Source organism: Callorhinus ursinus, unplaced genomic scaffold, assembly GCF_003265705.2.
Source record: "Callorhinus ursinus isolate GAN/ISIS: 27379988/994484 unplaced genomic scaffold, GSC_fseal_2.0 scaffold26, whole genome shotgun sequence".
In the NCBI taxonomy this organism is placed as follows: domain Eukaryota; kingdom Metazoa; phylum Chordata; class Mammalia; order Carnivora; family Otariidae; genus Callorhinus; species Callorhinus ursinus.
In genome coordinates, this window is record NW_027397088.1 from 5,770,026 (window position 1) to 5,785,532 (window position 15,507).

Below are 15,507 nucleotides of genomic sequence, written 5' to 3' on the forward strand. Positions count from 1 at the left end.
GTGTCTCTCCACCTCAGTCTGCATGAGGAACTACATCTCGGACTGGGCTCTGCCCACAGGACCGCACACCTCCCCCCCCTCAACCCTCGGGGGGCCCTGCGCCTGGGAGATGCCAGGGGGCTGGGAACCTGTGCCGGCCTGCCCCCGCACTGCTGCCCAGCCTCTTCCAGGGCGGCAAGAATGTTCGGACGAGGGGTAACCATGGAAATTGTCCCACATACATACTGTGTCCTGCTTTGGGTGAATGACGATGAAGATAGTGCTTTCCCACAAAATAGGTGATGACATCTATGAAAGTGCCTAGTTCATTTCTGATAGAAACAGGCATCGGAGAAGTAGGGCTAAGTAGCCATGGGTCGATGATAAAATCTCCTTAGGAGACAGGTACAAATTTCTTCAACCGGACACAAAAAGGATGAGCCCCCCCCCCCCAGAAAGATGGAGACATTGGACAATAGTAAATTGAAGAATCCCTTTCGCCTCCCCCCAGTTTTGATATATCATTGGCATATAACACTAAGTTTGAGGCATACAATATAATGATTTGATACATGCATATATTGTGAAATGACCACCACATTAAGTTAACATCCGTCACCTCACATAGTGACGTGTTGTTTTCTTGTGATGAGAACTTTCAAGATTTACTCTCTTAGCAACTTTTAAATATGCAATATAGCCATGTTAACTATAGTCACCATGCTACACATTACTTACAAATGGAAGCTTGTAGCTTTTGACGCCCTGCACCCAATTCCCAACCCCCACTCCCTGCCTCTGGCAACCTCCCATCTGTTTCTGTGAGTTCAATTTTTTTAGAGTCCACATAGGAGTGAGGACATACAATATTTGTTTTTCTCTGATTTATTTCTCTTAGCACAATGCCCTCCAGTTTCATCCACACTGTCACAAATGGCAGGATTACATTCTATTTTATGGCTGAATAATATTCATATGATTTCATATATATAATTCATATATATTATATATTCATATATCCCTATATATATATATATATATATATATATGTAGACACCTATATCCATTTTCTTTATCCAGTCATCCACTGATGGACATTAGCTTGTTTCCATGTCTTAGCTCTTATAAGCAACACTGTAATGAACATGAGGTACAGATAGCTCTTCCAGAAAGTGATTTTATTTCTTTCAGATATATACCCAAAAGTGGAATTGCTGGATCATAGGGAAGTTCTATGTTTAATTTTTTAAGTAACCTCCATCCTGTTTTCCACAGTTGGCTGTACCAATTTACATTCCTACCAGCAGTGCACAAAGGACCCTTTTTCTCCACATCCTCACCAACAGTCATTCTCTCTTGTCTTTTTGATCATAGCCATTTTAACAGGTGTGAGGTGCTATCTCATTGCGGTTTGGATTTGTAGTTCCTGATGATGAGTGGTATTGAGCACTTTTTCATGTACCTGTTGCCATTTGGATGTCTTCTTTGGAAAAATGTCTATTCAGGCCTTTTGATCATTTTCAAACTGGCTTATTATTATTATCATTGCTTTCTTATTATTATTTGCTGCTGAGCTGCATGAGTTCCTTATATATTTTGGATATTAAATGCTTACCAGATGTGTGGTTTGTAAATATTTTCTCGTATTCCATAGGTTGCCTTTTCATTTTGATTGTTTTTCTGTGCAGAATCTTCTTAGTTGGAAAAATAAAAAAAATAATTGTCTTTTCATCAATAAGAAAGTGAAAAGGCCACAGATGGAGAAATATATTCATAATATATATAACAGACACAGTAGTCATATCCAGAATATGTAACGAGTTCCTCCAAATTAAGAAAAAAGGCTGATAACCCGATTGAAAAAAAGACCATAAGAGATGAACAACCTAGAAGTGGATGGTGGTGGTTGCACAACAGTGTGAACGTCCTGATACCATGGGAATTGGATGCTGGAAAATGGTAAATGTTATATATGAATCATCATAATAAAAAATAGTCTAATAATTAAAGAAATGAACAGATGCCTCACCAAAAAAAAAAAAGGGAAGGATATCCAAATGTTCAAAAGGCATATAAAGAAGACTCAACCTCATAAGCTATATGACAAACTTAACCCACAGTAAGAAACCAGCATACACCTACCAGAATAGCTAACATTGAAAAGACTGTTAATCCCAATTATTGGGGAGAATAGGAGCAACCAAAACACTCAACCACTCATTCCCACTCATTCCACAGTGGAAATATAAAAGAGCGCAACCAATTTGAGAAACTCTTTGGGAGGATCCACTGAAGCTGAGCATACCCTGTAATCCAGAAATTCCACTCCTAGACATTGACTCCAAAGAAATGGGTACATACTGTCATGAGTGATGTGCACTCGAATGTTTATAGCAGCAATATTCATAATAGCACCAAGTGGCCAAAAACAGGAGAATGTATAGATACATGGTAATATATCTATAAAAGGAATTCTTACAGAAGTGAAAATGGATTAGCAAGTGGGTTGCTATGCATAGTTGATGAATCTCACCAACATGATGTTGAGCAAAAGAAGCCAGATGCCAAAGAATGCATCCCGTATGAGTCCATTTATATGAAGTTCAAAAGCAGGTAAAACTAACCTATGGTGTTAGAAGTCAGTATACCGATTACATTAATGCTTAGAGGGGGGGTGCTTGCAGGGAAGGTGACTCTGGTAATATTCTGTCTCTTCATCTGGGGGCCAGTGATCCCAATGTATTCACTTTGTGATAATTCACTGAGCTATATTCTGAGGATTGGTGGCTTTTCTCTATGTATATTATACTTCCATTTTTTAAAGTTTATTTTATAAAGCTCCTACTGATAAAGAAGCATTATATTTTCTTTAAAACAAACTCTCCTAATTATCATCCTCACTTGATCTTCCTACCCCATATAAAATAATAAAAAGCCAGAAGGCTTTTAGTAGACTGGCTGCCATGTACTATGTTTATGCATATATTCTTTGTGACTATTAAAAAAAAGAGCACTATGGATTCTGGAATTAATGGATAAAGGGGAAGGGTCGATCTCTAAATCAACAAACTGAACAACGGGTAAAATTGGGAAATGCTGAACAGAAAACTGGGACTGGCTGTATTTTCTTTGGAATCTTTACTTATACTCATGGAATGAAGGTCTTCATTTAGTTAATTAGAAACTTGGTAGAGAAGATAAAAAAGATAATTTTTAGTGAGGGAGGGTTGCTTTCTTAGAGCCAGAACTGATCCCATATGGACCCATGTACTGAGCATAGCCCAAAGCCAGTCTCGGGCAAAGCAAGGGCCAAATTCAAGCCAAGCATCTTGAGGCAGCTTGCCTTTGCTGGGCCTGTTGACCTAGTGAGACATTCTGTTTTATTCCCCTCAGTTCCACATAACAACTACTACTTATCACAAGTTATGCTAAGCCTTAGTGACCCAAAAATAAATTAGATATGATTCCTATTCTGGGGCACCTGGGTGGCTCAGTCGTTAAGCGCCTGCCTTCGGCTCAGGTCATGATCCCAGGGTCCTGGGATCGAGCCCCGTGTCGGGCTCCCTGTTTGGCAGGAAGCCTGCTTCTCCCTCCCCCACTCCCCTTGCTTGTGTTCCCTCTCTCGCTGTGTCTCTCTCTGTCAAGTAAATAAATAAAATCTTTAAAAAAAAAAAAAAGATATGATTCCTATTCTCAAGAGCAGGAAGTTATATAAAGCGGATTACAATTCAAGGTGATGATACGAACGTTATGAGTTACACCAGCCATAGATTATGACCCTGGACAAGTTGCTTAACCCCTCTGGGCCTTAGTTTCCTTATCTGTGAACTGGGGGCTAAAGATAGTACCCACGTCACAGGGTTGCTGTAAGGATGAAGTGAGATCAAGCGTGGAAACCAGTCAGCCAGGTGCCTGACATGCACGGTACGGGCTCAGTGCATGACTTTGCTCCGTCTGTGATGATGGTGACCAGACCGTGGTTATAATGATGGGATGAGGCCACCCAGGAGGTGAGGGAAGCATTAAGACCCAGCCTGGGAACTCAGGGATGCCTTTCTGGGGAAGATCTTAAAGGATGGATAGTTTGAGAGGAAACGGAGGGAAAGGAGAATGGCGGGCAGACAGGAGGGACAGGAACGTCTCAGAACCATGAGCTGGCTGGGTGAGCGTGGGAAGCCTGCAGCTTTGGAGGACGAGCTGGAGGGTGGAGGACTCCGTGCAGGAGAAGAGTCTGGAGCTGGGCCTTGGAGGGCCTTGTGTACCAAGCTGGTGAGCTGCCATTTCATCCCGGGAGTGGCAGGGAACCATGGAAAGGATTAAAAAAAAAAAAAATACCTTCCAAGTAAAATGGCGGGACTTGATGTTTGATAGGTTACGTCTGAGGCGAAAAAGGAGGCCCCTGGGAATGGAGGATGTAGGAGGAACACCAGGCACGGCGGGAGGAGGGGTGTGCGAGGTGTCTCAGACAGGTGGGGTCTGAGTTACCTGCGGAGCGGTCTGTGACCCGTGCCCAGCGTGCAGTTCGGTGCGCCCAGCGGAGGCTCGGGGACACTGGAGAGACGTGAGTGGGCAGGTGGGAGGTGGCGCCAGGGTGATGAGTGAGATGTCCAGGGAACGCACATGGACGGACGGGGACGGTCTCCTGAGGCCAAGCAGAGGGGGCTGGGCCGCACTGGGGCTTCAGGAGGGAAGATGGGCCTGGGGGCCCAGCAGAGTGTGGAGTCCGGCAGAAGGCACATTAAGATAAGGACCAGAAAGGGCCCGGGATCATCCGCTCAGGCCGCCGTAACGCGAACCACAGACTTGGGGCTTAAAGAACAGACATTTATTTCTCACGGTTCCAGAGGCTGGAAGCCCGAGATCAAGGTGACAGCAGCACGGGTGCCTCCGGAGGCCTCTCTCGTCGGTTTGCAGGTACCACCTCTCCCCGTGTCCTCCCTGTGTCCTCACGTCCCTCTGTGTGCGTCTGGGGCCTGATGCCCCCTTCTCAGACAGACACCAGCACACTGGGCCAGGGCCCACCACTCGTTTTATCTCAGTGACGTCGTCAAGGTTGTATCTCCTCCAGTCACGTTCTGACGTACGGGGGTTAGGACTTCAACATATGAACTTGGAGGGGACACAGTTCAGCCCATAACAGGCCTGTTGCGGTGGCAAGAGGAAGCCCTGGATGAGCTCCCAAGAGCCCTGGAAGGTTGGAGGAGGTCGGGCTGCAGAGACCCGGTGCGGTGAGAGGCAGGGAATGGGGCAGCCTGGGGCCAAAGGGGCCAAAGCCAGGGTGGAGGCTCAGCAGGAGCACGTGGGAAAGCCTGAGGGGCAACGTCCACAGAGCAGGGGAGGGAATGGAAGGTCAGGGTCACAGGGCCCCTCACTGTGTGTGGAGCGGTGGGAGCACTCTGGCTGCAGAACACGCGTCCACCTCAGGGCCAGGGTGGCCCACGGTGAGCACCCGAGTCACATCCTCTTGAAAGGAGGGGCCCACTCAGACTTTCGAACCCAGATTCCTCTTGACTCCAGCCCCCTCCGGAATGGTGACTTGTCCCAGAGGATCGAAGGAAAAGCCGGTCAACCCGGGGACAGCACCAGGAGACTTTGTCCCAGCGATTTTACAGCACAGAAACTTTGATTTTGTGACTGAAGAGATTATTTTCTCCTTAGTCTCGAGATATTTTCTAAATTAAAAAAATTGTTTCGTGTGCACTTCTCATGATGAGCACTGAGTAATGTATAGAATTGTCGAATCACTATGTTGTATATCCGAGACTAATATAACACAGTAAGTTGACGCTCCTGGAATTAAAATTTAGAACAATAAAATTTAAGAAAATTTTCTTGCCACTTCCACGAGATTGCTGGAGCCGTCAAAATCAGAGAGACAGAAAGCAGAATGGGGGCTGCTAGCGGCTGGGGGAAGGGGGGAGGGAAGCGTCAGTGGTTAAGGGGGACAGAGTTCCAGTCTGGGAAGAGGAAAACCTTCTGGACACAGCTGGTGGTGGTGGTCACAGAACACTGTGAATGCACTTAATCCCATCGACTGAACACTCAAAAATGGTTAAGATGGTGAGTTTTATGTGATGCGTATCTTACCACAGTTTAAAGAAATAAAAAGGATTTTTTTTAAAGTTTTCTATAATAGAGTTTTTTTCCTTGATATGGATATTTAAATGTTGGAGACAAAATGTCTCTAATGCTCTTGATTAGCAAAATGTTGGCTTTTTGGTTTGGGGTTTGTTTGTTTGTTTTTTTCCCCAAAAGCATCATCGGGCAGGAGACTTGCTGGACACTAAGTCTACCAGGAACAAGTACCAGCCTTTCCAAAGCATGAAAGGCGGGTTAAGGAGTTCATATATCAGCAAAACCTTTTCTACTAGCAGTTCAAGCCAACTGCCATTTATTGCGCACCTATCACGTGTTTGTATTACTTTTTCATGCTTTGCTTTGTCACGAATGACATCGTGTGTGATGGGCTGACAGTGAGGTGTCAGGGAGTGACATGACTTGGGCGGCACCCGACCCTCTGATACACAGGCCCTTCCCCTGAAGATGCCAGGAATGCTCCCCCTGGCCCTCCCCTCATGTCCCCTTTGTGTCTGGGGTCTCCTTCCAACCTGGGAAGCAGATCAGAGTTCCTCCCAGGTCCCTGACGCAGAGGGCCAAGCGCCTTGCAAGTCTGAAGATAAAAAAAAAAAAAAAGAACAACCTGCTGTGGCTGGCCACTGGAATTCCAGAAAATTCTGAATGAAAACAGCAGTTGCAAAATGGAATGGATTTACAAATTGCAGCTGATTATTCACTGGCTGTCTCGGGTGTTGGCAGGAGAACTCGAAAATCGGCTGCTGGAGGATCCAAAGGCAGCAGAGGAGGGCCGGGGAAGCACTGGCCTAGCAGCTGGCCCCCAGCCCGTCCCCACACAACCTCAGGCCCTAGTTGGCTGAGACACAGGACGGTCAGGCCCCGAAGTCTGCATAAAGCAGCGGCTGAGGGTGGCTCCAACGTCTGGGGCTTCGGAATATGTGTTATTATCCTGGGATCCGGGTCCTCCAATGTCCAATACTCTGAGCCAGTTAAGGCTTTTGGCTCTGGGGTCCTGGGGAGCCAAGAGTACTTTCCAGGCTCACCAGAAATGCCTGTGTTATTTCTCCAGTGGGTCAGCAGACTGTTGTGGATGCCAGGTCTTTGATGGAATGAATTTTGGATGCAAATCAAATATTTAAATTGATATTTTCCCTCTCTGGCAGGGCCCTTCCAACTGGTCCTGTCGACTCGTTTTTTACATAAAATTCAGGCTCCATAAATATGCATTTTCCTTCTGGACTATGCTTGAGGCAGACAGTGGCTGCATTTGAAAGCTCTGAGGCGACTGGTCTCCCCAGAGAGAGGGGCGCGGGTCCCCTCAGCTAACCCACCTTGCTGAAAATGTACTTGTCAGAAAACCAATTAATTTGCCTGTTGCCTCCACATGGTTATATATTGTTTAATCACAGAGGCCTTGGGTTTATGCCAAGCAGCGACTTGCTGTCTGCTATCTTTTAGGAAAGAAGTAAGACAAATTCATTCACATCTGTCTCTTTTTCAGTTTCCTGGGCTGAAAGAAAGCAAACGGTGTTTATGAACATCCCAAAGTGCTGTAAAATATCCATCTTGGTGAAAACAAATATCGTGCTTTCCTTTGAAAAACAGCATTTTGTGAAAGAAATTCTTACCCATACATCTACCTCAGATAATTCTAGATATTTCAAATGGCTCCCCTTCCTGCCTCCACTATATATATATATATGTATAGAGAGAGAGAGAGAGACTCAAGAAATGCGAAGTTGCCTTCTCCACAACTTGCTCTGGGAGCTAGGATCTGGACCTGGACTGTGAGTCTCCACACTGGCCGGTTGCTGTTGACACGGGGAACACGAGGGGCTGAGGGAAACATGCTTCCAGAAAGGCTAGGTATGTGGTAACCTCACTCCCAAGGAATCCAAAGAACCCCAGAGCCAGAGTCTGCTGCAGCTCTTGGAAAGAGCGGGTGGGTATTTTCCTTCAGGGGTGGGATCCAGGAGGGGGTGAGTGCTCCCGCCCTGCCCTTACCCAGGATGCTCCTCTGTTGCCCTGCTGAGGGGCTGGAGCCTCCCTCAAGTGGGACCCAGCGTGCCAGCTTCTCAAGAGCCTCTAATTCAGGAACTCTGACCCCCAACACACTCCTTTCTCCTTCCATCTTCCCGCCCATTGTGCAGTCTGGCAGGAGTCAAATTTTCCTACTTCCTACTTTTTTTGTTTGTTTGTTTCATTCATTGGATGTAGAAGAATACCCAAGCCCAGTGTCCCCTTTATGTAGGCTCTGCCATTGGAGCGTCAACTGCTCAGTGTTCATACTTGCCATCAGGGAAGGACCAAGCTCTACTTATGTCGAGAGTGAAGTGTCTGCCTCAGCACAGCCCACTCAAACATCAGACACTGAGTCAGGCTCCTTGGAGCAATATTCCACACTAGAGGGGCCCAGTGTACAAAGGACACCCACCGCCTCAGGGAGGAAGAATGACTTAAACCTCTGGCCATGAGCATAAAAAAGCTAAAGAGAAGCTCAATGCACAGACTTGCCGGAAGGGGACACCATTCATGAGCTTACCTCACAGGGTCACTGGGAGAACCACATGGGCAATGCCTGCAGGTGCTTGCAACTGCCTGGCACAGTGTGTACTGTTATTTTAATCTCCTTGTACTGTGGACATTGGTCAGAATTCAGTCCTTGGATATCACATGTGGATCTGTACAAGGTACAGAAGAAAAATCCAAGAAGTTGCTCAGCCTCCTAGAGCCAGCTGGGTGAATTCTGAGGTCAGCAGTTTCTCCCTTTGAAATCTGACGGGGAGGGGGAAATGAGAGCTATGGTTCAATGGGTGTAGAGTTTCAGTTTTGCAAGAAAAAGTTCTGGAGATCTGTCACACAGCAATGTGAACATAGTTAATGTTACGGAACTGAACACTTAAAAATGGTTAAGATGGTACATTTTATGTTACAGGCAGATCTCATTTTATTGCATGTCATTGGATTGTGCTTTGCAGATATTGCTTTTTTTTTTTTTTACAAATTAAAGGTTTGTGTCAAGCAAGACTGTTGGCACCATTTTTTTCAATAGAATTTGCTCACTTCACCTCTCGGTGTCACATTTTGGTAATTCTTACAATATTTTAAACTTTTTCATGATGACTTTATTTGGTGATCTGTGACCAGTGATCTGTGATGTTACTACTGTAATTATTTGGGGGTACCACGAATCATGGCCATATAAGACGCAAACTTAATAAATATTGTGTATGTTCTGGCTACCCCATCTCCCTCCCTCTCCTTGGGCCTCCCTGCTCTGAGACACAACAATATTGAAAGCAGGCCAATGAATAACCCTACAATGGCCTCTAAGTTTTCAAGTGAAAGGAAAAATCACATGTCTTTCACTTTATTATTTTTTTTCCAAAGATTTTATTTAATTTGACAGCGAGAGACACAGCGAGAGAGGGAACACAAGCAGGGGCAGTGGGAGAGGGAGAAGCAGGCTTCCCGCGGAGCAGGGAGCCCGATGCGGGGCTCGATCCCAGGGCCCTGGGATCATGACCTGAGCTGAAGCCAGACGCTTAACAACTGAGCCACCCAGGCGCCCCCATTGTCATCTTATTTTAAGAAATAGTCACAGTCACCCCACCTTCAGCAACCACCACCCTGATCAGTCAGCAGCTGACCCTCCACCAGCACAAAGATTATTAACTGAAAGCTCAGATGATGGTTAGCATTTTTTGGCAATAAGATCTTTTTAATTAAGGTACGTACATTGGGGGGCGCCTGGGTGGCTCAGTCGTTAAGCGCCTGCCTTCGGCTCAGGTCATGATCCCAGGGTCGTGGGATCGAGCCCCGCATCCGGCTCCCTGCTCAGCCAGAAGCCTGCTTCTCCCTCTCCCACTCCCCCTGCTTGTGTTCCCTCTCTCGCTGTGTCTCTCTCTGTCAAATAAATAAATAAAATCTTAAAAAAAAAAGTATGTACATTGGGTTTTTTTAAAGATTTTATTTGCTTACTGACTTACTTACTAGAGAGAGAGTGCTGGGGGAGGAGCAGAGGGAGAGGAATAAACAGACTCTGTAACCGACTAAGCCACCCAGGCACCCCGTACATTGGTTTTTTTAACGTAACCCTATCACACAATTAATAGACTACAATATAAACATAACTTTTATATGCCCTGGGAAACCAAAAAATTCATTTGACTTGCTTTATTGCAATACCCACTTTATTGCGGTGGTCTGGAACCGAGCCCGCGACGACTCTGAGTATGCCTGTACCTGGTTTTCGTCACAATTTAAAATTATTAAAAAAACAAAAACAAAATCCTGAGGGGGCTGCTGCCCAGCATGTAGAATCAGTGCTGATGGTCACGGCTCCATCTTTCTATCCCTTGTCCATGAGACTGCAGCTCCCAGAGTAGGCCCCTCTCAGAAACCCACGGCCCACCGGGTCTGCACTGAGGTTTTGAAACCACATCCCAGCATGCTGACTGAAGGCAAATGTACTCCGTGGTAGGGACATTTCGTAAACAACCTCTCTCTTTTCTTGACACTACTGCTCACCTAGTGACCACCCGGAGCTTTCCTCACTTGGCCCATCTGAGAACTGAGGCCCCACAGCTTTCCAGGCCCTGAGCCTCAGGGCCCTTCACCAGGGTTAGTCTGATAGGGTCACAATAAGAAATACCTCAGACTGGGTGGTTTAAACAACAGAAACTCATTCAGTCGCGGTTCTGGAGACTGGAAGTCCAAGATCAAGGCGTCACCAGTGTTGGTTTCCTCTGGGACCTCTCTCCTTGGCTGGCAGATGCCACCTTCTTGGTCTCCCATGTGTGTCTGTGTCCTAATTTCCTTTTTTAATAAAAACACCAGTTATATTGGCTTAGGACCCACTTATATAATTTCATTTTACCTTATTTACTTCTTTAAAGGTCTCATTTCTAAATATATTCACCTTCTGATATGGGGTGGGGGGTGGGTACAGTTTAGGACTTCAGCATATGAATTTTGGAAGACATAACTCAGCCCATAACAACCAGTTCCCTCCAGCAACCTCCTGATGACCCCAATAGTGACTTCCTTTTCATTGACCTTATACCCCAGTGGTAACCTTAATTTTAGGAAAATTCCCAAAGGTGACCCAAAGGGACGTTGAGGCGCCCAGTCCTGACCAGATCAGAGTGCCTGCATAAAGGCCATGTACCCAGCACTTCTCTTCCATTCAAAGTTTCAAAAGTTGCCAATAATTCTTCTAGGTCTGGAGATGGATGGTAGTGATGGTCACACAATATCGTGAGTGTGGGACTCAATGCCACTAAACTTTTAAACGTCAATATGGATAAGATGGTAAATTTCATCTTATGTATACTTGACCACATTTTTTTTTTAAAAGTGTTAGAGAGGATGAAAATTTAAGACCAGGCCCACTAGGGGCGCCTGGGTGGCTCAGTCAGTTAAGCATCTGACTCTTGATTTTGGCTCAGGTCATGATCTCAGGGTTGTGGGATCAAGCCCAACGTCAGGCTCTGAGTTCAGCACAGAGTCTGCATGAGATTCTCTCTCCCTCTACCCCTCCCCCTGTTCTCTCTCCATCTCTAAAATAAATAAAATCTTGAAAAAAAAAAAAAAGAGAGAGAGAGAGAGATTGAGAGACCAGGTCCACTAGTTTAACACATTAGCCCAAAATGAACCAAAGGCTCCAGGCTTTTTGCCCCTGTGAGCTTCCTCCTCCACTTGATTGCAATTGCTTTTAAAAAATCACCCAGTGTGCCTGACTGGCTCAGTAGGTAGAGCATGCATCCCGATCTCAGGATCATGAGTTCAAGCTCTGTGTCAGATGTAGAGCTTACTTAAAAGCAAAACAAAACAAAACAACTTCACCTTCCTTACAAAACTTTAAGTGTCCTGTGTTGCTTACTCCTCAGCTCCCAAATCTGCATATAGCACCAGAGGTAGATTGGGAAGGAGGAAGGAGCATGGCTTTGGAGTCCAGCAATACCTCAAAACTAGATCTGCTGAGAACCAGGCATGTGACCTGGGCCAAGTTACTTCCACTTCTCATCTGTAGAGATCATAATATAATTGGGGTTTTGTGAATATTAAACAAGGTAATGAGTGTGTTGACAAGCTAACTCTCCTTGAAAACAGAGAATTTAAATTAATAAATGAACTTGCCAATTATTGATTCATTTAACAGCCTGAACACCACCATTCAAAATATCACCATTTATATGCAAGCTATATGTGTAATTTGAAATTCTAACTGGTAAACTCTGCTATTAGTCTGAAAGGAAGAGAAGGATGCTTCTCAGGTAAATAAAATATTACCATATGATGCCTGTTACTGTTACTTTGGTGGCCCCCAATGAACCACACCTTCTAAGATTCATGCCCTTGTATAGTCTACCACATTGACTCAGGGCTTGGCCAAGAGACTAACTTTGGTCAGTGGGCCATTAGCAAGTATATTAAAAATAGAGCCTTGATTAGCACTCTCACAACGGAGCTTGTCTTCTTGGAATGTTCCTTCTTAGAAAGCAGTCACCATGCTGTGAGGAATCCCAAGCAGTCACACACAGGGGCCCATGAGAAGGAGGCCATTTTGGACTGTCCAGGAAAACCACCATCAGGTAAAGCAGAAGGCCTCCTGGTCAACAGGCAGTGTCGTGAGAAGTAATGGATTATTTTAAGCCATTAAGTCATAGGGCTGATTTGTTACCTAAGAATGGATGGTTGAAACAATTCCTTTTCTCCTTCCCAATCTCATTTTGGTAATCACACAGGAATAAGGGAATTTGTAAGAGAGAGCATGTCTTCATGTTTAAAATCTCCAGCTATGGGGCGCCTGGGTGGCTCAGTTGGTTAAGCGACTGCCTTCAGCTCAGGTCATGGTCCTGGAGTCCCGGGATCGAGTCCCACATCGGGCTCCCTGCTCAGCAGGGAGTCTGCTTCTCCCTCTGACCCTCTTCCCTCTCGTGCTCTCTATCTCTCACTCTCTCTCTCAAATAAATAAATAAAATCTTTAAAGATAAATAAATAAAATAAAATCTCCAGCTATGAAATCAAGCTTAATTTGTAATTTTGGTTTTACTGCTTAACTTAGCCATGTAGCCTGGGGAAGATTACTTAATTTCTCTAATCTAATTTCACTTCTGCTTTAAGTGCCTTTAGTGGGCATTTACCGATGGAATGTGTCTAAAATGCTTAGCCTGCCCGAACACACAGTACGTGCTCAGTAAATGTCATCTATTATTATGAAATCAAATATACTGGCTGGTACTTTTATTCTGAGAAGTTCAGAACGGATCCAAAATGAAACAGGGGCAAAGTTTACCAGGTGAGAAATAGAGACAAGCTTTAGAAGTTCAGAAGGCATTATCTGCCCATAACTTTTTCCCTCAGGAACAAAGACATTGAGGCCTGTTACAGGCCTACAAGAAACATCACAAATTCTGTCTGCTTACAGACCCAAGAGACTGCCCTACATTCTCAAGCCCTCCAAATCTTATCTGGGTCTCTCACCCAGAAGAGTATCAGGCAGCATGGCCTAAAAGCCAAGAGACTTACTAAGATTTACAGAACGTACTGCCTTGAAGCTGCCAATTATTATCTGAAATAAGAGCCAGATGTGAGTTCTTCATAAATGAAAGGGCTCCAACTTACATCATTAGTTGAGGGAAACAAAGAAAGCCTGCAGGAATATACTTTTGTGTGTGTGCCTCTTTTTCCCTCAGAGAGAGCTCGTGGATGCTAATAGAGTGATAGCCCAGATTTCCAGTCCCTGAATTTCTTTCCATTTCCACCTTTCTCACTGAGGCTTTCCCTGCTAGTGGTGCTCAAGTGATTGTGATGGATTTCGGCAGTTCCTTCACACTTGGTTGGCTGCTGCAACCTTCTACCCTGACCCCCCTAATATGGATATTAAAAGAGAATGAAAAAAATCAATCCTACCCCAGGCCCAATTGCCTTTTCCATGAGTCTTCCCTGTCCTAAAATAAGGATAGTCACTCTGTAAAAGCAATGCATGAATAGCTAGCCCATAAATGGGGCACCAGGCTATATTTAGGAAAATGGTTGTTTCTATAAATTAATGCATTCTCCTAAGAAAAGTTTTCCATCATCATTAGGGGAAAATGGCTCCAACCAAGCTCTAGCCAAAGAGAGCTGGTGTCCTGTTGAGCAATGTATTCTCAAACTGTTAAGTTTGGGCCCAAGGGGTGGGGGTGGGGTGGTTGAAAGAATAGCTCCAAGACCAGGAAGCTCCCAAGTGGCTTTCTTCCCCAGGGGAAGAGTCCTAGGTGAACTGAAATTCCATCCTTTCCAGAATGTTCACTCAGCTACTTCATGTAATAGTCTACCACATTAGCTTGAGTCAAGAGCTAATGAGGTCAAGGTAGAGACAGCAGTCCTCCTGAGTAGCTTTTCCTCAAAAGGAGAAGTCATGTCAAACAATTTGTTCTGTTCTCACAGTAACAGTAACTACTGAGTGTAAATTAGATGCTTAATAAACACTACAACAGACTGAAGTAATTCGTGAGGGAGTATCATGGTTAGTTCCGTGTCAGCTTGACTGGATCATTTCAATATCCAGGTATTTGGCTAAACATTCTTTCTGGGTATGTGTCTCTGAATGAGATTAGCATTTGAATCGGTGGACTCTGTAAAGCAGATAGCCCTCCTCAATATGGGTGGTCCTCATCCAATCCCTTGAGGGCCTGAGTAGAACAAAATGGTGAAAGGGAGAATCTGCACTCTCTAGGCCTGATTCCTGGGCTAAGACACCTGGGCTTCCCCTGCTGGACTGGGACTTACACCACTGACTCTCCTAATCCTCAAGGGTTTGGGCTGGAGTGAACTACACCACCAGCTCTGCTGGGTTTCCAGCGGATATTGTGGGACTACTCAGCCTCCATAACTGTGAGAGCCAATTCATCATAATACATATTTATAATATATAAAAATATTTTCACTTTATAAATATATATTCTATTGGTTCCATGTCTCAGAAGAATCCAGGGAACTTTGTGGTGAAAATGGCACATAGCTTTAGAGGCAACATGCCAGAAGGAGGAAGAAAACACCAACCTTGGGCAATAGGAAAACGGGACAAATATTTCTTCAATTATAAGAGATGAAAATAATCATCTTTGACCTCTGGTCATTTCCTCAGAAATGGGTGGATCACACTTGGCTTTCTGCCAAGTAATTTAATTTGATTTATTAAGATGAATACAGCAGTAACTTTGCATCCTAGGTGTAACCTCTTCCCCTAATCTGGATTCTGAAGAATATGCTTTTAGCGGTCCCTCTGGTCCCCAAGTCCCAGCGAATAACATCAAAAGAATTTGAGCACAATCTTAGCTCCTTAAAAGGGATGCTTCTGGCATAGGGGTGTTTTTTTTGTTTGTTTTTTGCCAGTTGCTATGTTACCATTTCACTGCTCTAAACTTAAGAAAACAGCCTTGGTAATTTCTAGCTCCTTTCCTT